This window comes from Hordeum vulgare, chromosome 6H (assembly GCF_904849725.1).
Source record: "Hordeum vulgare subsp. vulgare chromosome 6H, MorexV3_pseudomolecules_assembly, whole genome shotgun sequence".
Lineage (NCBI taxonomy): Eukaryota > Viridiplantae > Streptophyta > Magnoliopsida > Poales > Poaceae > Hordeum > Hordeum vulgare.
The window spans coordinates 43,990,418-44,017,834 of record NC_058523.1 but is presented as its reverse complement, the minus strand read 5'-3'; positions in this window follow the sequence as shown (position 1 = coordinate 44,017,834).

Genomic DNA, 27,417 nt, shown 5'->3' with positions numbered 1-27,417 from the left:
CCTCAAAAGTTGCTGAGGCTTTTCTGGAACCGGAGTGGATCCAAGCTATGCAAGACGAACTTCTTCAATTCAAGCTGAATGACGTATGGGAGCTCGTCAAACGACCAGATCCTCGCAAGCACAACATCATCGGCACCAAGTGGATTTTTTGAAACAAGCAAGATGAGGACGGTCAAGTGGTGAGGAACAAGGCACGACTTGTAGCCCAAGGCTACACCCAGGTTGAAGGAATAGATTTCGATGAAACTTTTCCACCTGTTGCTAGACTTGAAGATATTCGTATATTACTTGCTTATGCTAATCATCATAACATCACCTTATATCAAATCGATGTGAAAAGTGCATTCCTCAATGGTAAGCTTGAGGAAGAAGTATATGTTGCTCAGCCTCCAGGTTTTGAGGATCCAAAGAATCCAGACAAAGTCTTCAGACTCAGAAAGGCTCTGTATGGCCTCAAGCAAGCCACTCGGGGATGGTATGATACATTGAAGGAATTCCTCATGAAGAAAGGCTTCAAACCTGGTTCACTCGATCCAACTCTTTTCACAAAATCCTATGATAATGAGTTTTTTGTATGTCAAATATATGTTGATGATATCATATTTGGCTGTACTGACAAAAGATACAGTGATGAATTTGCCTACATGATGAGTGAAGAATATCAGATGTCCATGATGGGGGAGCTGAAATTCTTCTTAGGTCTTCAAATTTGTCAACAAAGCAATGGAATCTTCATATCACAGGAGTGATACCTCAAGGATGTTCTGAGGAAATTCGACATGCACGAATGCAAAGGTGCCAAGACTCCGATGCCTACCAACGGCCACCTCGGCACTGATGAAAATGGTAAAGATTTCGATCAGCAGGTATACCGTTCTGTGATTGGCTCCTTATTGTATCTATGTGCATCTAGGCCACATATAATGCTTAGTGTTTGCATGTGTGCACGTTTTCAAGCAAAACCGAAGGAATCACACCATAAGGCTGTGAAACATATTCTTCGATACTTAGCTCACACACCAACACTAGGATTATGGTATCCCAAGGGCTCCAATCTTCATCTGGTAGGGTATTCTGATTCAGACTATGCTGGTGACCGTGTGGATCGCAAGTCAACTTCTGGCACATGCCATTTCCTCGGAAGAAAACTAGTTTGCTGGTCCTCAAAGAAGCAGAATTGCGTATCACTCTCCACTGCCGAAGCTGAGTACATTGCTGCTGGTTCTTGCTGTGCTCAATTGCTATGGATGAAGCAATCCCTCAAGGACTACGGCATCAACATGAAGAATGTACCTCTCTACTGTGACAATGAGAGTGCTATCAAGATTGCATACAACCCACTACAGCACTCGAAGACCAAGCACATCTAGATTCGTCATCATTTTCTTCGGGACCATGTCCTCAAGGGCAATATCCTCATCGACCGTGTGAAGACTGATGATCAACTAGCAGATATCTTCACTAGGCCCTTGGATGAGAAAAGGTTTTGCAAGTTGCGATGTGAGCTAAATATCTTAGAATCTTCAAATGTTTTGTAAAAGCATGCACACATCCTAACACTTATGCAAAGTTGATGACTTAGATGTGCAACACATGATGAAACGATTTTCTTCAACTGATGAAGAATGTCACTCTGAATGTGAAGAAATTAATGAAGAAATTGATTCTCAGGGCCCTACGACAATTGTACGCGGCGTCTGTAATCAACATTCTTATATGGTGGGTAACGCCGCCGCCCAATGTGAAATTCCTCAAGCTGATTCTCTTCAAATGATCAATTTCCTCACAATGCATTTTTCTTCAAAAACAGCTGTTCTTCATTGTGATGATTTATTACAAAATCTTAAAAAACACTTGATGACTTTCATTTGACTAGATAGACTGTGATTTCTAGTTCTCAACAGCATTCACTTATTGCTATTTCTTCAAGTTGATGTTTCTGCTAAGTGAATGTGATCGGACCCTACTTTCCCTCTATGCTATACTTATCCAGTCTATTCAATTCTTCATATGCGTTCTACTTGAAACTTTGTTCAAAATCCTCACTGCATCCTTGTCAGCTGATGATTTTGTAACAAAAATCCTCAAATCTTCAAAAAATGTATTCTTTAAAGGCACAGTATCTGAACCCCCACTTCCCACGATCGGATAACCACGATCTCCACTATCTCCACTGCATCGTGCGGGAGCTACAAGTGTCCTGTGGAGACGTAGAGGCAGGGGCTATTTGGTCCGACATTCTCGCGCCAACAGTAACTTTTGGCTATAAATATGTCCTTATCCCCCTCAGCATCCTCTTCTTCGCCTCATCGCTCTCCTGCCACAGCACACTCCACCGAACCCTAGCGCCACCGCTGGTAGTCTCGTCGCCGGTGAGGAAGAGCTTCACTGCCTCGACTTCTCCGTCGCCGGAACCACGCCGGAGTCGGACCATCTTCGTCCGCCGCTACCGTAGATGTCCTCTGGCGCCGAGTTAGGGTGCATTGGACACTCAAACGAAGAGCCTCTCCAACACACAACTTTCTGTGTTCTTCGTGCGCACCTTACATGGTAAATATATCCCATTTTTACAGCAAGATTAGATCTAAAATTTTACATCTTCTATGTGAAATCTGTTTTTCCTCAAGATACGATGCACACTTGATTCCTCAAACACTACCTATCACCACAATCATTGATGAACTATGCTAAGCATCTAAGATTTCCACGAGATTCCTCAATTGTGCGAATTTTCGGATCTGTACAACTCTGGAACCCAAGAACAGTATGCTTAGGAAAATTCCTCAACCACTGGTTATATTCCTCAAACTGTCAAACTTTTTCATTTTCTTCCAATCTGAGAACGCATATGACCTCTCCAAATTCCTCGCAACTATACTCTGTTCACAGGTACACACATGTCAGCTAATGAATCTTTCGGTTCTCATCACATTAACTCATTTGCAGCGTTTCTGGAAGAAACTCTTCAAGGCTCATCAGAATCCTCAAGAGTTCAAAATCATCAGCAAAATCTTAGATGCTTGAGCAAAATACAGGTGCTGATATCCCTCAGGACATTTACTTGGACTATTGCACGCCTGATGAAAATGAGACAATGGCCAAGAGAAAGATACGGCTGCAAAAGATTGAACGCCGATGGGCGAAGGAATGGAAGGAGTGCAGGTTTGTGACTCCCAAATATGCGAAGAAATTCTCTTTGAAGCCTCCTGGAAGAAGGGCCCCACTTGAGGATCATCAAGTAGCACATCCCTCAAGTCTCATGACCATTGATGACTATCCAGATGAGAAAGAAAAGCATCTGGCCAAGCTCAAGAAGCAGGCGGAAGCTCCAGTGAGGAAATTTAATGAATCCTCAGCTGCTGCCTCCGGTGCTGCTAATTCCTCAGCTGCAGAAACCTCAGGCTCAGAAGTTCCTCAAATGCAGTCTGTGCCATCAAAGTCAAGGGCTCCCAAGCCTCAAGAGAAGTCTGCTGAGGCTTCTATCACAAAACCCTCAGCACCAAAACCCTCATTACCAAAACCTTCAACACCAAAACCATTAGCATCAAAATCCTCAGCTCCACCTCCAAAGCCTCAAGAGAAACCAGTACAGAAGCATGTCGTGAAGCCTACGACCGCGAGATCCAGCTCCTCACTCCCAGCTGCAACCAGCTCAGAGACAAAGTCTTCAACACCTCCAGTGAAGACTTTGGTAACTGCTGAACGTGCACCTCTGCCAAGCCCCAGCAAAATCATCACAGTCCCGTCTACATCAGAGGGAAGTGATGAATTTGATGATGAAAGTCTGCAAGCCATCATCAGAAACAAGCAAGAAAGAGTAGCTCAAGCATCAGGCAGTGCCATTCCTCTGGCCATGGACCCCAAGGTCCTCCTTGACTACATCAATATCTGGTATGAGGACCCAAACACTCCTATTGATGACTTGAAGCTTCCGCCTGGCATCAGTCACATGGTGGCCACTTTCATAAATGAAGCCAAGTGGACAGAACAACAGGCCAAGCAGGCAAAGGTTGCAAAGATCAAAAAGGAGAAATTCCTCAGGCAGAATCTCCTCAAACTGACTCCTGATGCACTGGTGACAACACAGGCAGAGCTGCAGAAATTGACTGACAAGTACGCCAAGCTGTCAGATCGCAAAAGCCTCAAGAGCAATTTCATCAAGCTGGCACTAGTGTCGTTGATTACTACAACAAGAGAACCGCACCCCCAGCACCAACTCCTCAGCCCTTGGTTGAGGAGCCAACAGATGCATCTCCTCATGAGGAGGAAACTCCTCAAGCTGAGGAAGTACACCAAGAGCGCCGTGTTGATGAACCGTCCATTGAAGAAATCATCACGGAAACTCAAACTGATGAAATTGCTGCCTCAGATGAGACTACTCCTGATCCAACTGCTTCATCAAAGCAGGCTGATGACTCTGTTCCAGCTGGTTCCTCAATACCAGCTGAAGAAACTGTAGAGAGAACACCTTCACCAAAAGCTTCAAAGGTGAAGAAGATAATTCCATCTACATCAGACGTGAAGAAAACAAGGGCAGCTGAAAAGGAATCCAAGAAGAGAAAAGCCTCCTCAGCAGTAGAAGAAACAGAGGCAAAGCGCCTCAAAGAAATTGATGAAACTGCTCCTCTGGACCCGGTGCCTCTCAATGTCGCCCCTTCCTATGAGATGGTCGTCATTGATGACCCAGCTATGAAGGAAGATGAGGAAATGAAGGATGTCGCCCCTGAGGAACACACTGATGAGGAAATTCAGATTGACGACAGTCCTCAACCTCTTATTCCTCAGACAGAAACTGCTCAAGCATCAGCTGCATCAGCTGATGAAACTGCTTCTGCCACAAAGCCAGCTGAGGAAAAACAAGCTGAAAATCCTCATGGTGACGAAATTCAACACTCTGAGAAGACTCCTCAAGATGAGGAACCGGCTGACCCAACTCCTCCAACTGAAAAAGAAGCAGAAATTCCTCAGCCTGAAGCTCAGCCAGAGCAAGCATCATCTGCTCAGTATGAAGTACCAGCTGATGAAATTCCTCACCCTGAGGAAAATGCTAAAGAAAATGTACCCGCCCAAGACAATGAATTCATTGTGCTCAACCCAGAGGCTGCTATTGTTGTCTCCTCCCCTATTCCTCAGCAAAATATTCAGCCAGTTCAGCGACAGCCATTCTCAAAGCGTCCAAAGTTTCAGAAAGAAAATTTCTTTGAAGAACGCATGTACTTCATCGGAGAGAACCCTTATGACAAGCCTCAAATGAGGCATCTGAAGTTTTGGACAAGGACTCAGATGAACTACTATGCCTCTCTGCTCTATGGACGCAACAAGATATTCCAGCACATGCATATTCCTCATGTTGAGCTTGAAGCAATACCTTGCCTGGGGCCAGTCCTCAGTGTACTCCACGATGCAGGTTTGCTCCCAATGTGCTCAGACATATCAGACTGGAACAACGAGCTTATTCTTCAGTTCTATGCCACTCTTCACATATCTGGCAACGCTGAAGACATCAACACTTGGGTGTTTGACTGGATGTCACAAAACACTCACTACAAGGCTCCTGCTTCTGAACTCCTCAGAGAACTGCATGTACCAATTCCCTCAGATGGGGATGTGAAGCTTTATGGTGAGCGTGACCTGCCAAATGGAATGAAGGAAGTCCTCATGAAGCCTTTGGCTGCAGGCAAATCTTCAAGAACAACCTTCCTCGTCCACGAGCTCAAGTACACACCTCGGTCTGTATACAGAATCCTCTGCAGTGTGCTCGCACCGATCAAAGGCCATGACGATGGAGAAGATGTTGTAGGCCTCATGAAGAATATCCTCTTCAACATTATTCACGGTATTCCTATCAATATCCATGATTTCTTCTTGAGGAGTTTGGCCGACAATGCCATGTGCCCCTTTGATCACAAGATATATGCCCCATGGATTATGAGATTCATCAGGTCAAGGACAGGCATCAACTTCCACGCAGATTTCCAAAACCACATGGGTTATATGCCTCCTATCCGGGTCAACAAGAAGACTTTCGAGCCCATTGAAGGAAAAGGAAAATCTGTGATTGAAGAAGGCAGCAGGCCCTTTGATGGCCAGTTCAAAGAGCTAGAAGCATATTCTTCATGGGACGATATTGAGACTCGTCCAGCAAGCCCAGTTCCTCCTCGCGTGCTGAATACCAGACAGCTCCTCCTCAGTCTTCACCAGAAGGTGGATCGCAACCACAAATGGGTCAAACGCCAGTTTGGTGCCATTGTGAAAACCCTCACTGAAACACAGAACTCTGTGAAGATTAACCATCACTATCTGCATGAGGTTTTCGATCGCACCTGGGCTACACTTGCACATCTGAAGACTCGTACTGAGCTTGAAGAAATGGACTTTGAGCGAGACTTTGACTAGTCGTGGCCTCCCAAGAAGAAGTTCAGGCCCTTTCGAGTGCCAGACCTTGAAGACAACTCCTTTTCTTCATTCCGCACTGCTGAATCTGATGAAGAAAAGCTCGACACTGCAACCGGCCCAAGGAAGAAGACTACTCCCAAGAAGCATCACGGCTCTTCCTCAACCGCCAAGAAATGAAGTCTTCACGGGCGTTAGTCCTCAGTTTGTCCCTTTTTGTCACTTGATGACAAAGCGGGAGAAACTCGAGAGTTAGTCTTCAAACGGGATATTTTTGGGGCTTATAAACTATATTTAAGTTACAAACTCTTGGCTCTTCTGAAGTTTTTATGTAATGAGTTGTAACTTAAGCCTGATGGTACTCTAACGCCTTTGAACGTTTTTCTTCGCATGCTTATTCCTCAAGTTTTAATGCATGCATGCTGGAATTCGTCAGATACGATTTTCCATCATGCATCTTCATTTTCTTCATATGATATGTTATATGTATGCATGATTTACAAGACTCAGGGGGAGATCTCCATGATATAAATCATCAATGTGCATTTGCTGTGAAAAGCAAAATCCTCAAGATATGCACATCTTCAGGGGGAGTCTCTCTGAATCTTGGTTTCAAATTCCTCAAATGAGTATTTACACTTCATATTCTTGATCCCTGTTGAATACTTAACCTAATTGTCATCAACCACCAAAAAGGGGGAGATTGTAAGTGCATCTAGTGCGCCTTAGTGATTTTGGTGGTTTGAAGACTTATAGGTTAAGTATCTAATGTGTTTGTGAGCGTACACAGGATCTATAAGTCATTGAGGAGTTTGAGATATTTGAAGAATATCGACCCCTAAAAATATATGTCTTCAGTTGAAGAAATTGATCTGAAGCTAAAAAAATGAATCACGAGGAATCTGCGATGAAATTGATACTCCTCATGAAGATACTGATATTGAGAAGACCGGTGGTTCCTGAAGAAAATCATTCTAAAGAATTTGAAGCATGAAGATTTACACTTTCTCTTTTACTTTCTTCGCATTTGAGTAATAGGAACACCGTACTGTAAAAGGGGGTCGAAGTTACACTATCGAATGAATTTCCTCATGATGCTCAACCCAAGCCTAATCCTACCAAAAGCCTCAACTGAGGAATATGAGTGACATGAGAACTCTCAAGTTGAGGGTTCCGACCGTTTCGATAACCACGCCAAGTCACTGGTCTTATCCACTCCAACGGCCATACTATTTAAGGGCATTAGTGTCAAATCATGTCGGGATGCTCCCAGGCTATAAATAGCCACCCCCCACAACCACTAGCTGGTTGGCTGCTCCATTAGAAACTGACACTTGTCATAAGAGCAACCCAAATTCCTCAGAGTCTTCGGGAGTAATTCATCAGTGAGGAAATACACCATCCACCGAAACCACAAACCAAACCTAGTGATTGAGCATCACTGAAGAAGTTGTTCCTGTGTGGGACTGAAGCCTTTTACCTTTGAGGACTGTGAATCCTCTAGACGGTTAGGCGTCATGGTCTAGAACGTTCCAGCAGTTAATTGTGGATCGTCGAGTGACCAAGTTTGTGAGGGTTTGGAAGTCTGCCCTGAAGACTTACCACGAGTGTTGGGCGAGGACTGTGTGTCCTTAGCTCAAGGAGAATACGGTAGGGACTGTGTGTCCCGGGACTGGGTGTCCTTTGGTTTCAATACCAAGCCGCTCCAAACCAGATGTACGACTGTCACAGCAGTTGGAACTGGGTCATCAACGACTGTCTTCACTGACAAACGGGTTCTAATTCCTCAACTCTTTACTTTCCCTGTATTATGTGTTGATGACTTTCACTGTGACTCTTTGAAGAATTTGCTGAAGACTTTCTCTGAATTTCCTCAACCCCAAGTTCTTCACGATAGTTTTCACATTCTTCACTCTGAAATACTGCTGTTGTGAACGTTTGCACGTCTGATCCTTTACTGTTTCCGCTGTAAGTTAGTCATCAGTGAGGAATTTCCTCAAAAGGAATTTCCTCAGTGATGAAATTCTAAAAATCTCCTACTCACCCCCCCTCTAGTCGATATAACGCACTTTCACAAATGTTCGCATGCCGCCACAGAGTCAATAATCTGGTCGATGCGGGGAAGAACGAAAGGATCTTTTGGACAAGCTCTGTTGAGGTCCGTGTAATCAATGCACATGCGGAAAGTACCATTCTTTTTTAGTACCAAGACCGGGTTAGCCAACCATTTGGGGTGAAAAACTTCTATGATGAATCCGGCGGCTAAAAGACGGGCAACCTCTTCCCCGATTGCCTTGCGCCGTTCCTCGTTAAACCTGCGAAGATACTACTGGATAGGTTTTGCCTTCGGGTCAACATTAAGATGGTGCTCAGCGAATTCTCTCGGCACACCAGGCAGGTCAGAAGGTTTCCATGCGAAGATTTCCCGATTCTCACGGATGAATTCGATGAGCGCGCTTTCCTATTTGGGATCCAGACCCGTCCCAATGGTGAACTGCTTGGATGAATCGCCAGGAACGAAATCAACCGTTTTAGCGTCATCCGTTGGTTTGAACTTGAGGGGCGGCTCAGCATCTGTAGTTGGCTTTTTTAAAGGTGACATGTGAGCCAGATCAACATTGGCCCGATGATATTTGAGCTCCTCTGCAGCGCACGCGACTTCCGCATAAGCCACGTCCCCCTCTTCACATTCCTTTGCAATCCTTCTATCACCGTCAACCGTGATGGGTCCCTTAGGACCAGGCATCTTGAGTTTAAGGTAAACATAACATGGGCGAGCCATGAACCGGGCGTGAGCCGGCCGCCCAAACAGCGCATGGTAGGGGCTTTTCAATTTGACCACCTCAAACATCAGCGACTCACTCCTGTAGTTATATGCTGTTCCAAATGCAACTGTGAGTCTGACTCTGCCTATGGGGTACGCCGACTTGCCCAGGACGATTCCGTGGAATACGGTGGTTGAAGGCATCAAATCCTTTTGCAATAGGTTCATCCTTTGGAAAGTGTCAAAATACAAAATATTAATGCAGTTGCCACCATCCATTAGTACTTTCGACAGGGTGTACCCCCCAACTTGGGGAGCTACGACCAACGCTAAGTCGCCACGATTGTCAACTCTTAGCGGATGATCCTCCCTAAACCATGATATGGTCTGCTCGGACCAGTGGAGGTACCTGGGGAGTGCCGGCTCAGACACACTGTACGCCCGGTGACTCACCTTTTTGTCATGCCTACAAGCATTGGTGGTGAAAACGTGGTACTGCCCATTGCTTAACTGTTAGGGGTTGTTGCGAAAACCGACGGTGTCATCTTGGTCCTGCGAAGCCTCCTGTGGGTGTGGTTGCTGAAAAACTCCAGGCGGGTTATACCGCCGCTGGTGATGCACCGGATACTGGCCATTGTTCGGCTGCGAGCCCCCCTGAGCCCCCGGCTCGAGAAAACCGCCAAAGGGGTTCTCACGTTGGTTGGGTGCAGCAAACTGCTCATGCCGTTGGTCCGGGTCACCATTTTGCCCTTTTTATCGCCTCCGCCTGAAACTCCCGCATCACGTAACAGTTCTCTCAGGAATGAGTCGCCGGTCCGTCTGCCATGGCGTGGTGCGGGCAAGGGCCCTTGAGTAACTCTTCATAGTTACGCGGCTTTTTACCACTGTATCCCCTGCCTTTCTTCTAGCGTTGGTTGCCATTGTTGGTGTTGGTATTGGCGACTAAATCCAAAGATTCTTCCTGCTGCCTTCTTTTGCCATTGGCTCCCTGACTGTGTCGGTTACGTCCCTGGAACCGGGTATGATTTTTGGATGACTCACCCTTCCTTGGTGAGTTAGCTTTACCGTCCTCACCGGGATCATTGGTGTCGTCCGCCTCAGCGTATCTAGTGAGGGTATCCATTAGCTCCCCCATGTCTTGGACCATTCGCTTGAGTCGCCCCAACTTTTGTACCAGAGGTTCGTAGTGGCAATTCTGCTCGAGGATCAACATATCCTGAGCCGCCGTAATACCGTCTCATGAATGAATAATTTCCGCGACCCGCCGAGACCAGTGGTGGGCCGACTCATCGGGGCGCTGGACGCAGTGCTGCAGATCGACAATCGTCATTGGACGTTTGCAGGTTCCTTGGAAGTTTTTGATGAAGCGCTCTTTCAATTCAGCCCAGGTCTGGATGGAGTTGGGGGGTAAGTTTTTTAACCAAGTACGCGTTGTCCCTTCGAGCATCATCGTGAAGTTTCTGGCGCAAACCGCTTCGTTTACGTCGAGCATGTCCATGGCGATTTCATAACTCTCGACCCACGACGCCGGCTCAAGGTCCGGGGTGTAGTTAGGCACCTTTCTTGGTCCTTTAAAATCCTTGGGCGTTCGTTCGTTGCGAAGGGCGGGGGCCAAGCATGGCACCCCCACTCGTCCGCCGCGCCCGACAAGAGGGGCTGGGGCGACTTGGATGTCCGGGAGATCCCGGCCCGGCGGGTTTTGATGATCAAGCGGGTTGTCCTCGGGGATGAGCCGTGGTCCGCTGTTTACAGCAGGCTGGTCCTCTGGCCGACTCCTGGTGTGACTCGCCTAGGGAGTGGAATGTGGCCTATCTAGGCTATGTGAGAACTGGGCGTTTTGATCCACTGCCGTCTTCAACATCTCGATGGCGTTCCTTGCGTCTATCTCGGCAGGAGTATTGCCGTGAATCGAAAGAGATTCCGAATGGCGAGTTGCGGCAAGGACGTTGTCCACTAGGTTGGAAAAGTGACCTTGAGGTGTCCGGAATCGGGGAATGCGATCCACAATTGGTTGAACCGGTGGGTTGGGCGGTTGGCCTGGTCCTCCCCCTGGGACGGCTCCCGTCCCGGGAGTTCGCGGAGTATCGAATAGGCGGGTCGGGTTGAGATCAGGGGGTAGGCGACCCTGGTGCCTCCGCTGATGGACGGCGTCAGATGCGCGCTGGTGTCTTTCGAGCCGCCAGTTGTCAGCATTTAAGCGAGTTATCCCGGCGGTAATTTGAGCTTGCCGAGTCTCGATCCTGGAGGACTCCACCTCGGCATCCCGCTGAGCCTTTGCCACTGCTTCTCTTAGTTTTGTCAATTCCATGTTTACTGCCTCCTCGTTTTCCGGCGTGATGGGGGTCGCCATAAGCCTTGTAATTTCCACTGCTAATTCCACCAAGACAGCGGTCGGGCTTCTAGATGTCTCGCCAGTTCCATCCCCGCCTGCCGGGTTTGGCAAGGGTTGAGCTGCCCCAGCCATGTAAATGGCGATCTGACGACGGGTTCGGTCAAGGACTTCAGGGTCCATGGCCAGCGACCAGCCCCCAAGACAATCCCCATGTAGAGACCGGATTGAATCCGAATCGCCCATGGACGATTCGTCATCAGTATTGATCGGTGTGGTTTCCTGGGTCGCTTAGTGTTCTGGTTCCTCCGATCCCTGCGTGAACCCGACAAAGACCGGACGAGTTCGGTTTGACGCCATCACTGGGCGGACGTACCTGGCCGGCTTGACACAGATGATCTAATAATGCCGATGAAGACGTTGATCTTGTCGAAGGGGACCCTGTAACCAGATTCGATCGAATCCGCCTCGGGCCCCCATAGCAGGTTGTTGATGTAGTACTTTCCACGGCGGCTCCGAGTCATGAGCCCCGTCGCGTAGCTCCCAAACTCTGGTAGGGCTCCCTTTGAGAACTCAACTCCACCGTGTGTAGGCCCCACGGTGGGCGCTAACTATCGTGGTTTTGTCACGGTAGATGTCCTCGTGAAAGGACTTAGTATTGGAGCCATCGCACCTTGGTGGCGACTCAAAGGGGTTAAACGGGAGTGAGAGGGCGATTTACCCAGGTTCGGCCCCTCGTGAGGAGGTAAAAGCCTACGTCCTACTTTGAGTTGTATTGATGGAGTTTCGATTACAAGGAGGGCATAACTCGCCAGACCTAGCACTCGATGATTTCTAACCTACCCTCTTCTTCCCTGGGACTCGCCTTTATATACAGGTCGAGTCCCTAGGGTTTACAACGGTACTTTCCTTTCTACAAACCGTGACTCTTACAATCTCTAAGTCGCCATCTTTCCAAAGCATGGAAACCTTCTGGAAGTTGTAAACCGCCATACAACCTTCGGTCTTGCCAGGCCAAGGCCCGAACCATGCTTAGATGAATCGGCAGATTTGGTGACCCGGCCCAACTAGGGCGGGTTATCAATAGATTATATCCCCAACACTATGGCCCCCGCCGGTTGCCGTAGCATCGACGTGCAAGTCGATATTAACTATTACAACTTGATCATCTCATACATCCAATATATTACATCAGTCGTTGGCCATATCACATCACAAGCATACCCAGCAAAAACAAGTTAGACGTCCTCTAATTGTTGTCGCATGTTTTACTTGGTTGCCGTGGGTATCTAGTAGGATCGCATCTTACTTACGCAAACACCACAACGGAGATGTATGAATTGCTATTTACCTCTCTCCAAGGACCTCCTCGGTCAAATCCAATTCAACTAAAGTTGGAGAAACCGACACTCGCCAGTCATCTTTGAGCAACGGGGTTGCTCGTAGCGATGAAACCAGTCTCTCGTAAACGTACGAGTAATGTCGGTCTGAGCCGCTTCGATCCAACAATACCGCAGAATCAAGAAAAGACCAGGGAGGGCAGCAAATCCGACATCACCACCCACAAAAACTTTTTTGTTCTACTCGAGATAACATCTACGCATGAACCTAGCTTTGATACCACTTTTGGGGAACGTGGTACGGGAAACAAAAGTTTTCCTACGCACACGCAATACCTATCACGGTGATGCCCATCTACGAGAGGGTATTTCCGATCTACGTACCCTTGTAGATCGCACAGCAGAAGCGTTAAGAAACACGGTTGATGTAGTGGAACATCCTCACGTCCCTCGATCTGCCCCGCGAACCGTCCCACGAAACGTCTCCTGATCCGTCCCACGATCCGCTCCGATCTAGTGTCGAACGGACGTTACCTCCGTGTTCAGCACACGTACAGCGCGACGATGATCTCGACCTTCTTGATCCAGCAAGAGAGACGGAGAGGTAGATGAGTTCTCTGGCAGCGTGATGGCGCTCCGGAGGTTGGTGATGATCTATTCCAGCAGGGCTCCGCCCGAGGTCCGCAGAAACACGATCTAGAGGAAAAACCATGGAGGTATGTGGTCGGGCTGCCGTGGCAAAGTTGTCTCAAATCAGCCCTAATACCTGAGTATATATAGGAGGGAGGGGGAGGGCCTTTCCTTGAGGCTTAAGGGAGCCCGAAGGGGTCTCAAGGTGGAGGAGTCCACCTCCAATCCTGGTCCAACTAGGATTGGAAGGTGGAGTCCTTCCCTTCCTTCCCACCTCCTTTTTTTCCTTTTCTTTTGATTTCCTTATCTCCTGCGCAAGGGCCCTCTTGGGCTTGCCCACCAGCCCACTACGGGCTGGTGTGCCCCCACAAAGCCTTTGGACTTCTTCCCGGGTGGGTGGGCCCCTCCCAGTAGAACTCCGGAACCCATTCTTCATTCCCGGTACGATGCCGGTGATGCCCGAAAACCTTCCGGTAACCAAATGAGACAAACCTATATATCAATCTTCATTTCCGGACCATTCCGGAAACCCTCGTGACGTCCGTGATCCCATCCGGGACTCCGAATAACTTTCGGTAACCAACCATATAACTCAAATACGCATAAAACATCGCCGAACCTTAAGTGTGCAGACCCTGTGGTTTCGAGAACTATGTAGACATGACCCGAGAGACTCCTAGGTCAATATCCAATAGCGGGACCTGGATGCCCATATTGGATCCTACATATTCTCCAAAAATATTATCGGTTGAACCTCAGTGCCAAGGATTCATATAATCCCATATGTCATTCCCTTTGTCCTTCGGTATGTTACTTGCCCGAGATTCGATCGTCAGTATCCGCATACCTATTTCAATCTCGTTTACCAGCAAGTCTCTTTACTCGTTCCGTAATACAAGATCCCGTGACTCACAGTAAGTCACGTTGCTTGCAAGGCTTGTGTGTGATGTTGTATTACCGAGTGGGCCCCGAGATACCTCTCCGTCACACGGAGTGACAAATCCCAGTCTTGATCCATACTAACTCAACGGACACCTTCGGAGATACCTGTAGATAGCATCTTTATAGTCACCCAGTTACGTTGTGACGTTTCATACACACAAGGCATTCCTCCGGTGCCAGTGAGTTATATGATCTCATGGTCATAGGAATAAATACTTGACACGCAGAAAACAGTAGCAATAAAATGACACGATCAACATGCTACGTTCATTAGTTTGGGTCTAGTCCATCACATGATTCTCTTAATGATGTGATCCTGTTATCAAGTGACAACACTTGCCTATGGTCAGGAAACCTTGACCATATTTGATCAACGAGCTAGTCAACTACAGGCTTACTAGGGACAGTGTTTTGTCTATGTATCCACACAAGTATTGTGTTTCCAACCAATACAATTATAGCATGGATAATAAACGATTATGATGAACAAAGAAATATAATAATAACTAATTTATTATTGCCTCTAGGGCATATTTCCAAACGGCTCACCCCCACTCATGGTTAATGAAACTACCTTAACTCTGGAACATGTGATGCGTAGGCTGGACGTCATTGAAAAAAAAGTTGCTACGATCCACAATCGAGCTTATTGAGAATTTGGATAAAAAGATCCACAATCAAATCACTCAGTACGGATCCTAGGTGGGAATGGTTTTGAAAAATTCAAAGGAAAAGGAAGCCACAGTTAACGAAAAACTACGTCATGATTCCGCTAGGATTGGCAAACTAGAGGATGTTATAACCAACTTGGGTTCCGCTTTTGCCGCTGTGCAGAATACTCCAAATTTTGCCCACAATAATGTCACCAAATCTATTTTTGTTCCGAAAAATATTGGTGAATCATCTAGTAAGAAACATGAAGACCTTAAGATGATGTGTGATCATGCTACTTATGGTTTGAGCACGAAAGAGGACGATACGTGATTTTATCGCCTTATGCCTAGCTAAGGGCGTTAAACAAAAGCGCTTGTTGGGAGGGAACCCAATGAATTTATCTTTTTTGTTTTGTTGCGTACACACCATCATAATTCTGTTATGATTGTGTTTTTGTGTTTTTTTGTGTTTGAGCCAAGCAAAACCTTTATGACTAGTCCTGGTGATGGTTGTTTGATCCTCCTAGAAAAAGACAGAAAAGTTTCGCTCACGAGATGATTTTTAATTTTTATTCAGAAAGAGCTTTTAAGTTGATTATTTTTTCTTCTGGTTGATATGCCTTTTTCCCAGGCATTCGTAAGTTTTCAGATTTTTGGAGATACCAGAAGTATACGAAGTATACAGATTGCTAGAGACTGGTCTGTTTTTGACAGATTCTGTTTTTGTTGAGTTGATTGCTTGTTTTGATGAAACTATGGATAGTATCGGGGGGTACTAGACATGGGAAAGTGAGAATACAGTATCCTAACACCAATATAAATAGAATTCAAGTTTGCTACATTACCTAAGGAGGTGGTAGTTTGTTTTCTTGTGCTAATGTTATCACGAGTTTCTGTTTAAGTTTTGTGTTGTGAAGTTTTCAAGTTTTGGGTGATGATCTCATGGACAAAGGGATGAAGAGTGGAAAGAGCTCAAGCTTGGGGATTCCCAAGGTATACCAAGCCAAATTCAAGGACACCAAAAATCGTAAGCTTGTGGATGCCCCGAGAAGGCATCCCCTCTTTCGTCTTCAATCCATCTGTAACATTACTTGGAGCTATATTTTTATTCACCGCATGATATGTGTTTTGCTTGGAGCGTATTTTATCTTAGGAGTCTTTTATTTTCGTTGTGTCACAATCATCCTTGCTGCACACCTTTAGAGAGAGACATGCACTCATCGTGATTTTGCTAGAATGCTCATCATGCTTCACTTATATCTTTTGAGCTTGATAATTTTGCTCGATGTGCTTCACTTAGATCTTTTAGAGCATGGCGGTGCGTGACTTGGTAGTTTGATTATGCTATGAAAGTAGTCCCAAAGGTGATAGGTACCCAAAGAGGATACAAAAACTTCCATCTTCATGTGCATTGATTAGAAAGAGAAGTCTTGATTCCTCTCAATTAGTTTTGAGACGTGGATTTGGTAATATTAAAAGTTATGTTAGTAGGGTGTTGTGAATCTAGAAATACTTGTGTTGAAGTTAGCGATTCACGTAGCATGCACGTATGGTGAACCGCTATGTTAGGAATTTGGAGCATAATTGATCTATTCATTGTCATCCTTTGTGTGGAGGTCGGGATCGCGCGATGGTTAACACCTACCAACCCTTCCCCTAGGAGTATGCGTTTAGCACTTTGTTTCGATTACTAATAAAAACTTTCGCAACAAGTATGTGAGTTCTTCATGACTAACGTGAGTCCATGGTATAGATGCACTTTCACCTTCCACCATTGCTAGCCTCTCTAGTGCCGCGCAACTTTCACCGGTGCACAAACCCACCATATGCCTTCCTCAAAACAGCCACCATACCTACCTACTATGGCATTTTCATAGCCATTTGAGATATATTACCATGCAACTCCCACAGTTCCGTCTCATGACTTGTGTCGTCACTCTCATATTGCCTTTGCATGATCGTAAGATAGCTAGCGAGATGTTTTAACGTCATACGCCAAGCTAGATCGTTGCACATCCCGGTACACCGCCGTAGGCATTTCCTATAGAGTCATCATCGTTCTAAGCTTTGAGTTGTGAGTAAATAAAAGTGTGATGATCATCATTATTAGAGCATTGTCTCGTGTGAGGAAATTAAAAAAAAAGAGGCCAAAGAGCCCAAAAAAGAAAAAGAGGCCCAAGAGCCCAAATAAAAAAAAGAAAAACAGAGAAGGGACAATGCTACTATCTTTTTCCACACTTGTTCTTCATAATAGCACCATGTTCTTCATGATTGACAGCTTCTTGCTTTGTCACTACCATATGCTAGTGGGAATCTTCATTATATAACTTGGCTTGTATATTCCAAAGATGGGCTTCCTCAAATTGCCCAAGGTCTTCGTGAGCAAGCAAGTTGAATGCACACCCACTAGTTCTCCTTTTGAGCTTTCATATACTTTTAGGTCTAGTGCATCCTTTGTATGGAAATCTCTACTCATTCACATTGATATCTATTAATGGGCATCTACATAGCCCTTTGATACGCCGATCCAATGTGACCATCTCCTCCTTTTTGTCTCACAACCACCACCACACTCTATTCCACCTATAGTGCTATATCCATGGCTCACGCTCATGTACTACGTGATAGTTATAAAAAGTTTGAGAAAGTAAGAGTGCGAAAACAATTACTTGGCCAATATCGGGGTTGTGCATGATTTAAATTAGTTGTGTGAGGATGATGGAGCATAGCCACACTATATGATTTTGTAGGGATAACTTTCCTTGGCCTTGTTATTTTGAAAGTTCATGATTACCTTGCTAGTTTGCTTGAAGTATTATTGTTTTCATGTCAATAGCAAACTATTGTTTTGAATCTTACGGATCTGAATATTCATGTCACACGAAAGAAGTTACAAAGGACAACTATGCTAGGTAGCATTCCACATCAAAAATTAAGTCTTTATCACTTCCCTACTCGAGGACGAGCAGGAGTTAAGCTTGGGGATGCTTGATACGTCTCCAACGTATCTATAATTTTTGATGGTTTCATGCTATTATCTTGTCAAACTTTGGATGTTTTCTATGCCTTTTATATATTTTTTGGGACTAACTTATTAACTCAGTGCCAAGTGCCAGTTCCTATTTTTCCATGTTTTTGACCCTTTTCAAAGCAGGATTTTAAACAGAGTCCAACCGGAACGAAACTTCCAAAAAGATTTTTTCCGAAACAGAAGAAGATCGGGGAGCCTAAGAACCAGGGCAGGGGGCCACCAGGGACCCCACAAGCCCACTAGCCGCGACCAGGGGGGGTCCGTGCCTCCCAGGCTTGTGGGCTCCCTGGGCCACCTCAGCCCTAGGTCTTCCACCTATATATTCCCAAAAATTCAAGAAAAAATCAGGAGATCATCAAAAGTACTTTTCGCTGCCGCAAGCTTCTTTCTCCGCAAGATCTCATCTGGGGCACGTTCTGGTGCCCTGCCGGAGGGGGGATTCGGACACGGAGGGCTTCTTCATCAACACTATGACCTCTCCGATGATGCGTGAGTAGTTCACCATAGACCTACGGGTCCATAGCTAGTAGCTAGATGGCTTCTTATCTCTCTTGGATCTTCAATACAAATTTCTCCATGATCTTCATGGAGATCTATCCGATGTAATCTTCTTTTGCGGTGTGTTTGTCGAGATCTGATGAATTGTGGATTTATGATCAGACTATCTATGAATCTTATTTCAGTTTCTTATGATCTCTTATATGCATGATTTCATATCCTTGTAATTCTCTTCGAGTTGTGGGTTTTGTTTGGCCAGCTTGATCTATGATTCTTGCAATGGGAGAAGTGGTTGGTTTTGGGTTCATACCGTGTGGTGACCTCACCCAGTGACAGAAGGGGTAGCGAGGCACGCATCATGTTGTTGCCATCAAGGGTAGAATGATGGGGTTTTCATCATTGGTTTGAGATTATCCCTCTACATCATGTCATCTTGCTTAAGGCATTACTCTGTTCGTCATGAACTCAATACACTAGATGCATGTTGGATAGCGGTTGATGTGTGGAGTAATAGTAGTAGATGCAGAAAGTATCGGTCTACTTGTCTCGGACGTGATGCCTATATGTATGGTCATTGCCTTAGATATCGTCATGACTTTGCGCGGTTCTATCAATTGCTCGACAGTAATTTGTTCACCCACTGTAATATTTGCTATTTTGAGAGAAGCATGCTGGATAGCGATCAATGTGTGGAGTAATAGTAGTAGATGCAGAAAGTATCGGTCTACTTGTCTCGGACGTGATGCCTATATGTATGATCATTGCCTTAGATATCGTCATGACTTTGCGCGGTTATATCAATTGCTCGACAGTAATTCGTTCACCCATCGTAATATTTTCTATCATGAGAGAAGCCTCTAGTGAACACTATGGCCCTCGGGTCTACTCCACACCATATTTTCAGCCTTACTCTTATACTTCGTTGCACTTTCCGCCTTTAGATCTCACTTTGCAATCAATCTTAGGGATTGACAACCCCTTTATAGCGTTGGGTGCAAGCTCTTTGTGTTTGTGCAGGTACTCTGGACTTGACTAGTTTCTCCTACTGGATTGATACCTTGGTTCTCAAACCGAGGGAAATACTTACTGCTGCTGTTGTGCATCACCCTTTCCTCTTCAAGGCAAAAACCAACGCAAGCAAATCTCCATCAACGTGTCAGTTTCTGGCGCTGTTGTTTGAGAAGTAGCAGCCACTCGTATAACAAATCTTCTTGGTGTACCCATCCGCGAAGGAGATCCCCCGCTCTATACAGCTTTCCTTGATCGCGCCGCTATGACACGCTATCAGTTCCTTGAGAGGGATAATGAATCCCTCATATACCGGTTAATATTTAACCAACAACGTGTTTTTCATATTACCCTTCTTGCTTCTGCCTTCTTTGACTTTCAGGTAAAACGGAGATATTACATAACCAGAGGGGAGGCAGAGGAGTATGAGAGGGTGGCAAAGGTTGCTCGCCTCCGTGAGGCAGCTATTCAGGCAGTGGGTGCAGCGCTCCCGTACAACCCCCATTATGATTTTGGGTATCGCCTGGGCCATCGATGGGAGTAGACCAACTTAGGCCAAAAGCATAAGCTTAGGGGAGTATGTGTTTCTCACCGACTTTATATTCTTGCTTACACTTTCACTTTGTTAGTCGGTGTTCACACTTTGCCATTGTATCATGCATGCTAGTTTATCTCTTTTTCTTGCTTTCTTCTCGTGTGTTTGTCTAGTTTGAGAAAACCCAAAAAGATTTCTTGTTCTTCTTTTGCTTGTTGGGAGCTTTCCCGTGTAAATTGTTTTCTTTTTCTTTGGGTCAAGGTAGAAGACCATGGTTACAATGTTTAGTGGCTCTCGCATGCATACCTGTTTATCTGTTAAAGAGCCATATTACTTTGTCTTCTCCTTTGTGTTTGCCTGCAGATTCCAGCTTAGTCCAATGCACGAGCACTCTTATTATTGTTCACATCATTTGGTCGTGCAAGTGAAAGGCAATAATGACGATATATGATGAAGTGACTGAGCCTGGAAAAGCTGGTGTGAACTCGATCTATTTTGTTTTTGTAAATATGACTAGCTCATCGTTCCTGATTCAGCTTGTTTGTGAGAGAAACATGTTTCCAATGACAACTTAGAGATCATAGTTTCTGATGCCATGCTTAATTAGCTAGGAGCTTATAATGGTTTGTCTTGGATGCCGACATGAATTCTGAGACGACTATGATGTAGTATGATAGGATGGTATCCTCCTTTGAATGTTTCAAGTGGCTTGACTTGGCACATGTGCACGCATGTAGTTGAAACAAAATCAACATAGCCTCTATGATATTCATGTTCATGGTGATTTATGTGCTACTCATGCTTGCACTCAATGTTGGTTAATCTCAATGCATTTTTATGATTGTTGTCGCTCTCTAGTTGGTCCCTTCCCAGTCTTTTGCTAGCCTTCACTTGTACTAAGCGGGAATACTGCTTGTGCATCCACTTCCATAAACCCAAAGTTGTTCCATATGAGTCCACCATACCTTCCTATATGCGGTATCTACCTCCGTTCCAAGTAAATTTGCATGTGCCACTCTCTAAACCTTCAAGAAATAATCTGTTTTGCATGCCCGAACCGCTCATGTGGTGACAAGGGGCGATCAGTATCTTCCATGCTAGGCGTGTTATCCTCGATATGTGTTTATTCACTATCACTCATGAGAAAGGGGGTGGTAATTGGAATGCCCAGTTCCATGCTCAAATCGAAAAGATAATTGCAAACAAAACTCCCCCTGGATTGATGTTGGTATGGACGGCACCCGAGTATTCGGCTAGTCGTGGAGTGTGATTGATCGGTGGTGGGGGAGTCAAAACTTTAATTTTCTGTTTGGGAACCGCCTATAGCATGTGTGGCATGGAAGATGGTGAAAAATATTGGTCATTACATTGACAATGAAAGCATGCCACCCAAAATTATTATCTCTGTTTTCAAAGCTTGAGCTCTAGCACCTCTGCAAATCAATGCTTCCCTCTGTGAAGGGCCTATCTATTTATTTTCTCGTTGAGTCATCCTCTTCTTATAAAAGCACCAATTAGAGAGCACCTCTGTCATTTTTATGCTTTGCTTTTAACTGTAATTGAGTATGAGTGTGACTGGATCTTCTATGCCATGAATTACAATGTTTAGTCAGCTCTTGGTCTTTGAAGGTACTCTGCATTTATGTTTTGCGGTCTCAGAAAGAGCTAGCGAGATACCATCTATTCACACTGCTTCATGTTGTTTTGATTGAAGTGTTGAAGTCTGAAACTCATTATTATTGCTCGCTAGTTGATTATGCCTTTGATATGAGTTTACCATGAGACCTAGATGTCAATTGTTTATGTGGTTTGCTTGTGATCTTGCTAAAATTCTGGATATGAGTTAGACATAGTTGCAACAACAAGATCAAACAGAGTTCGTAAAAGTTTTTATTTTGTCTCTTTCAGTTTGTCAACTGAATTTCTTGAGGACAAGCAAGGCTTTAAGCTTGGGGGAGTTGATACGTCTCCATCGTATCTGCTTTGCCAAACTCTTTTGCCCTTGTTTTGGACTCTAATTTGCATGATTTGAATGGAACTAACCCGGACTAACGCTGTTTTCTGCAGAATTGCCATGGTGTTCTTTTTGCGCAGAAATAAAAGTTCTCAGAATGACCTAGAAATTTATGGGGATTTTTCGTGGAATATATAAAAAATACAGGCGCAAGAATCAACCGGAGGGGTGGAGCTGAGAGCCCACAAGCCCACCAGGCACGGGCCCTCCCCTGGTCGCGCTTGGCAGGCTTGTGGGGCCCACGAATCTCCACCACCTCCAATTCCAGCTCTATTTAGTCCCTTCCGTCCGGAAAAAATAAAGGAGAATAGTTCATCACATTTTACGATACGGAGGTGCCGCCACCTCCTGTTCTTCCTCTGGAGGGCAGATCTGGAGTCCGTTCTGGGGTCCGAAGAGGGGAGATCTTCGCCATCGTCATCACCAACCTTCCTTCATCGCCAATTCCATGATGCTCTTCGCCGTTCGTGAGTAATCTCATCGTAGGCTTGCTTGACGGTGATGGGTTGGGTGAGATCTATCATATAATCAAGTTAGTTTTGACGGGGATTGATCCCTACTATCCACTGTGTTCTGAGATTGATGTTGCTACTACTTTGCCATGCTTAATGCTTGTCACTAGGGACCGAGTGCCAGGATTTCAGATCTGAACCTATTATGTTGTCGCCAATATATGTGAGTTCTTGATCCTATCTTGCAAGTTGTAGTCACCTACTATGTGTTATGACCCGGCAACCCCGGAGTGACAATAGCCGGAACCACTCCCGGACATGACCATAGTATGAGGAGTTCATGTATTCACTAACTGTTAATGCGTTGGTCCGGTTCTTTATTAAAAGGAGAACCTTAATATCTTGTAGTTTCCATTAGGACCCCGCTGCCACGGGAGGGATGGACAATAGATGTCATGCAAGTTCTTTTCCCTAAGCACGTATGACTACATACAGAATACATGCCTACATTACATTGACGAACTGGAGCTAGTTACATATCTCTCCGTGTTATAACTGTTGCATGATGAATAACATCCGGCATAATCATCCATCACCGATCCAATGCCTACGAGTATTTTCCTACTGGTCCTTGCTACGTTACTTTGTTGCTGCTGCTACTGTTACTCTGTAGCTACTGCTGTCACTGCTGCTATTGTTACTCTGTTGCTACTGCTGTCACTATTGCTACTGGTTACTATTGCTACTGCTGCTATCATACCACCTTGCTACTGATACTCTGCTATAGATACTAAATCTTTCAGGTGTGGTTGAATTTACAACTCAACTGCTAATACTTGAGAATATCCTTTGGCTTCCCCTTGTATCGAATCAACAAATTTGGGTTGAATACTCTACCCTCGAAAACTGTTGCTATCCCCTATACTTGTGGGTTATCAGAGACTTCTATATATCATGAGAGACATGGCTATCTAATTATGTATGAGACATATGTCTATTTTATGTATGAGACTTCTATCTATCATGTTCTATTTCTATGCTCAGTTGGTTCAGCGGGGATAACACTTATACTACCAACAACTTCAGATTACAAACACAAACTACAGAATACATTTGAATTAAAAGGCACGACTAAACTACATGAAGGCATCATCGTCATCCTCCGTCGATGTAGAGCTCTTGCCCTTCGATGACGCAGAGCTCTTGTCCTTTGTCGACGCAAAGCTCTTGCCCTTCGATGATGAGGTACTCTTGTCCTTGGTACTCGGCATGAAGATATCATCTTCGTCCTCGCTATCGTCCATCCATAAAAATGGATGTTCTACTCCACCGTATATGTGTTTGCCTTTCTTCTTCCATCTTTCAGTCCACCTGATAGGTTCTTTCTGTATCTCCTCAAATGTCCTTGGATCCCACCCCTTCCTAGCTAATGCATGGGCAACCTCATTCACTAGCGTGTCACTACTGATGAGTTCGTCCCATAAAAATATTATATTGTCTATCTTGAAATTGCTAGCTAAGCGCAGAAGACATTCGGACATACCAGAGTGAAAACTACGATCAAAAGAATAATGGGACATCTTGACGAAAGTTAGATACTGGACTACACTCCTATCCCAAGTGAGGAGGGGAGTTTTATAGGTGCCTAAGAGCGAGGCGGGAAAGAAATGGCGAGAAAGCGAGGTGGGACAGAAATGTCTTGAAAGATACCGTGGGAAAGATATCGCGGGAAAGATATCGCGGGAAATAAATGACGGGAAAGATATGACGGGAAAGATATGGCGGGAAATATATGGCCGGAAAGATATGGCCGGACAACTTAACATGTTGAAACTAAGATACACCTTGCCGAAATTAAGATACAACTTGCTGAAATTAAGATACAACTTGCTGAAAGTAGTCAACAATTTTAGGATACAATAACATAAATCTACTGAGTCCAACGTCGATATTTTCTTTTTCCATCATGAGCTTATTCTGCTTCCTTGGCCGCACGAGCCCTTTCTTTCTTTCTCTTCCACTCAGCATCACGGGCCTTCGGTCGCCCTCTATAAACCTCGGCTAACCAAAGTTCCTCTTCTCGTTTTTCTTCTACATCTCATCAATCATAGCCCTCTGCTTCACACGGTACTCTTGCCACTCTCTTTTCTCCTCTGCTTCGGCCTTCTCGCGGTGCTCTTCCAAGTCCAAACTAGCCCATGCACGACGACCTATTTCACGATTCTCAGTCATCGCCCAGTCCGGCATTTCTGTGTCAATCCAACGATAGTACATGCATAGAGGAGGAGGATACTACAAAAAAGATAAATATAAATATCAACTAAACAATAATATCAACAAAGTGTTCATTCTTGATGACTTGAGCATACCGGAGGCCTGATGTACGGAGAAATAGAAACGGTTGGATCTTCCTCATAATTGACGCACATGAAAAACTTCATGCCCAACCAATCTGAAAAATATGTAACCTCCTTCACCTTGGAGAGATCACCGCACCAACAACGCACTACTTTCACCCCCCGTGGCAAACTTGCACTCTTCATTTTACTAGGCCTAATGCTTTGATCCGAGCAAGGCAAACTCATAATGACTATGGCATTTGTGTTTTCAAGTTTGGCTAGATGATGGAGGAAGGCAGTCCAATGCTTCCTTTTATAGACTCGGATGACAAGAGCAATGGTGGAAAAATGAGGCGGGAAAGAAATGGCGGGAAACGAGGCGGGAAAGAAATGGTGGGAAAGGACGCGGGAAAGAAATGGCGCAAAAGCCTGGCGGGAAATGGAGACACGAAAGAAAGGGCGGGAAAAATTGTCGGGAAAAATTATAGAGGGGCAATTTTCATATCGTGGACATCAAAAATTGTGCATTACGTGGAAAAAAAATTCCATGCACCTATTGGCTTTGCCAACACAAATTAGTACTAATGGGTAACGGCTAGGCCAATTAGTACTAATTAGCCACGCATAGGCCGATTAGTACTAATTGGTCACGGCTACGTCGATTAGTGCTAAGGCTGATAGGTACCCACATGCACAGCCGACATGCCTGTCGACCTAGTCATAGTCGAGAGGGACTAATTGGTCTTGGCTAGGCAGACGGGATCACACTTTTCAAAAAATTCAAATGATGCAATATTTTTCAAATTCAATAAAAAGAAATATTTAAAAAAATAGCACGAACGCATCGGGTGGCTATTGACCGGACTGATCCTACACGCGGATCAGCCGGATGACGCGTAGCCTCCGCCTTTAACAAACTAGATGATGGCCGCGAGTTGTAAATAGATGCTAAAAATTAAAGCGGTTGCAAACAAAATTTAAAAATGCTCTCGGATTATATTCTAAAAACAATAAAGCATATGAAACATGTGACAATGTTGTACAAAAATTAAAAACTATTGGGTTGAAGTCATGCCATTTTTAACAAAAATGTGTATATATATATATATATATATATATATATATATATATATATATATATATATATATATATACATATATGAATTTTTTTATCTACCACCGGTGGTAGTTACCACCACTTATGTTTTGTATGTTGTATGTAGTATGTGTCAAATCAGAGACTATGTACGCGTAGTATGCAGTATATAATAATGTTTAGGTAGTATTGTTGGGGAACGTAGTAATAATTCAAAATTTTCCTACGTGTCACCAAGATCAATCTAGGAGATGCTAGCAACGAGAGAGAGGGAGAACATCTTCATACCGTTGAAGATCGCTAAGCGGAAGCGTTACTATGAACGCGGTTGATGGAGTCGTACTCGCGGCGATCCGATCCAAGCACCAACGAGCGGCGCCTCCGTGTTCAACACGCATACAGCCCGGGGACGTCTCCTCCTTCTTGATCCAGCAAGGGGGAAGGAGAAGTTGAGGGAGAGCTCCGGCAGCACGACGGTGTGGTGGCGGTGGAGCTTGTGGTTCTCCGGCACGGCTTCGCTAAGCGCCGCGGAGGAGGAAAAGTGGAGAGGTAGGGCTGCGCCAAGGGGAGGGGTTCAGGGCTGTGCGCAGCCCTCCCAGCCCTCCTCTATTTATAGGAGGAAGGGGAGAGGGGGTCAACCACCTAAGGAAACCCTAGGAGGGTGCGGCTGCAGCCCTAGGGGTGGCTTGCCTCCCAAGTTGGAGGGAGGCAGCCCCACGCCCTAGGGTTTTGGCCCTAGGCGCCTTGGCCCCCCTTTGGTGGCTCGCACCAGCCCACCAAGGGGGCTGGTTCCCTCCCACTTTCGGCCAATGTGGCCCTCCGGAAAGGTGGACCCTTTCGCTGAACCCCCGGTACCCTTTCGGTGGTCCCGGTACAATACAGATGAATCCCCAAACCTTTTCGGTGACCAAAACTGGACTTGCCATATATAAATCTTCACCTCCGGACTATTCCGGAACTCCTCGTGACGTCCGGGATCTCATCCGGGACTCCGTACAACTTTCGGTAACCACATATACAATTCACATTACAACTCTAGCGTCACCGAACCTTAAGTGTGTAGACCCTACGGGTTCGGGAACCATGCAGACATGACCGAGACACCTCTCTGGCCAACAACCAATAGCGGGATCTGGATACCCCTATTGGTTCCCACATGTTCCACGATTATCTCATCGAATGAACTACGATGTCATGGATTCACTCAATCCTATATACAATTCCTTTTGTCTATCGGTATGATACTTGCCCCAAATTCGGTCGTCGGTATCCCCATACCTTCTTCAATCTCGTTACCGGAAAGTCTCTTTAATCGTTCCGTAACACATGATCCCGTGGCTAACTCTTTTGTCACATTGAGCTTATTATGATGATGTATTACCGAGTGGGCCCA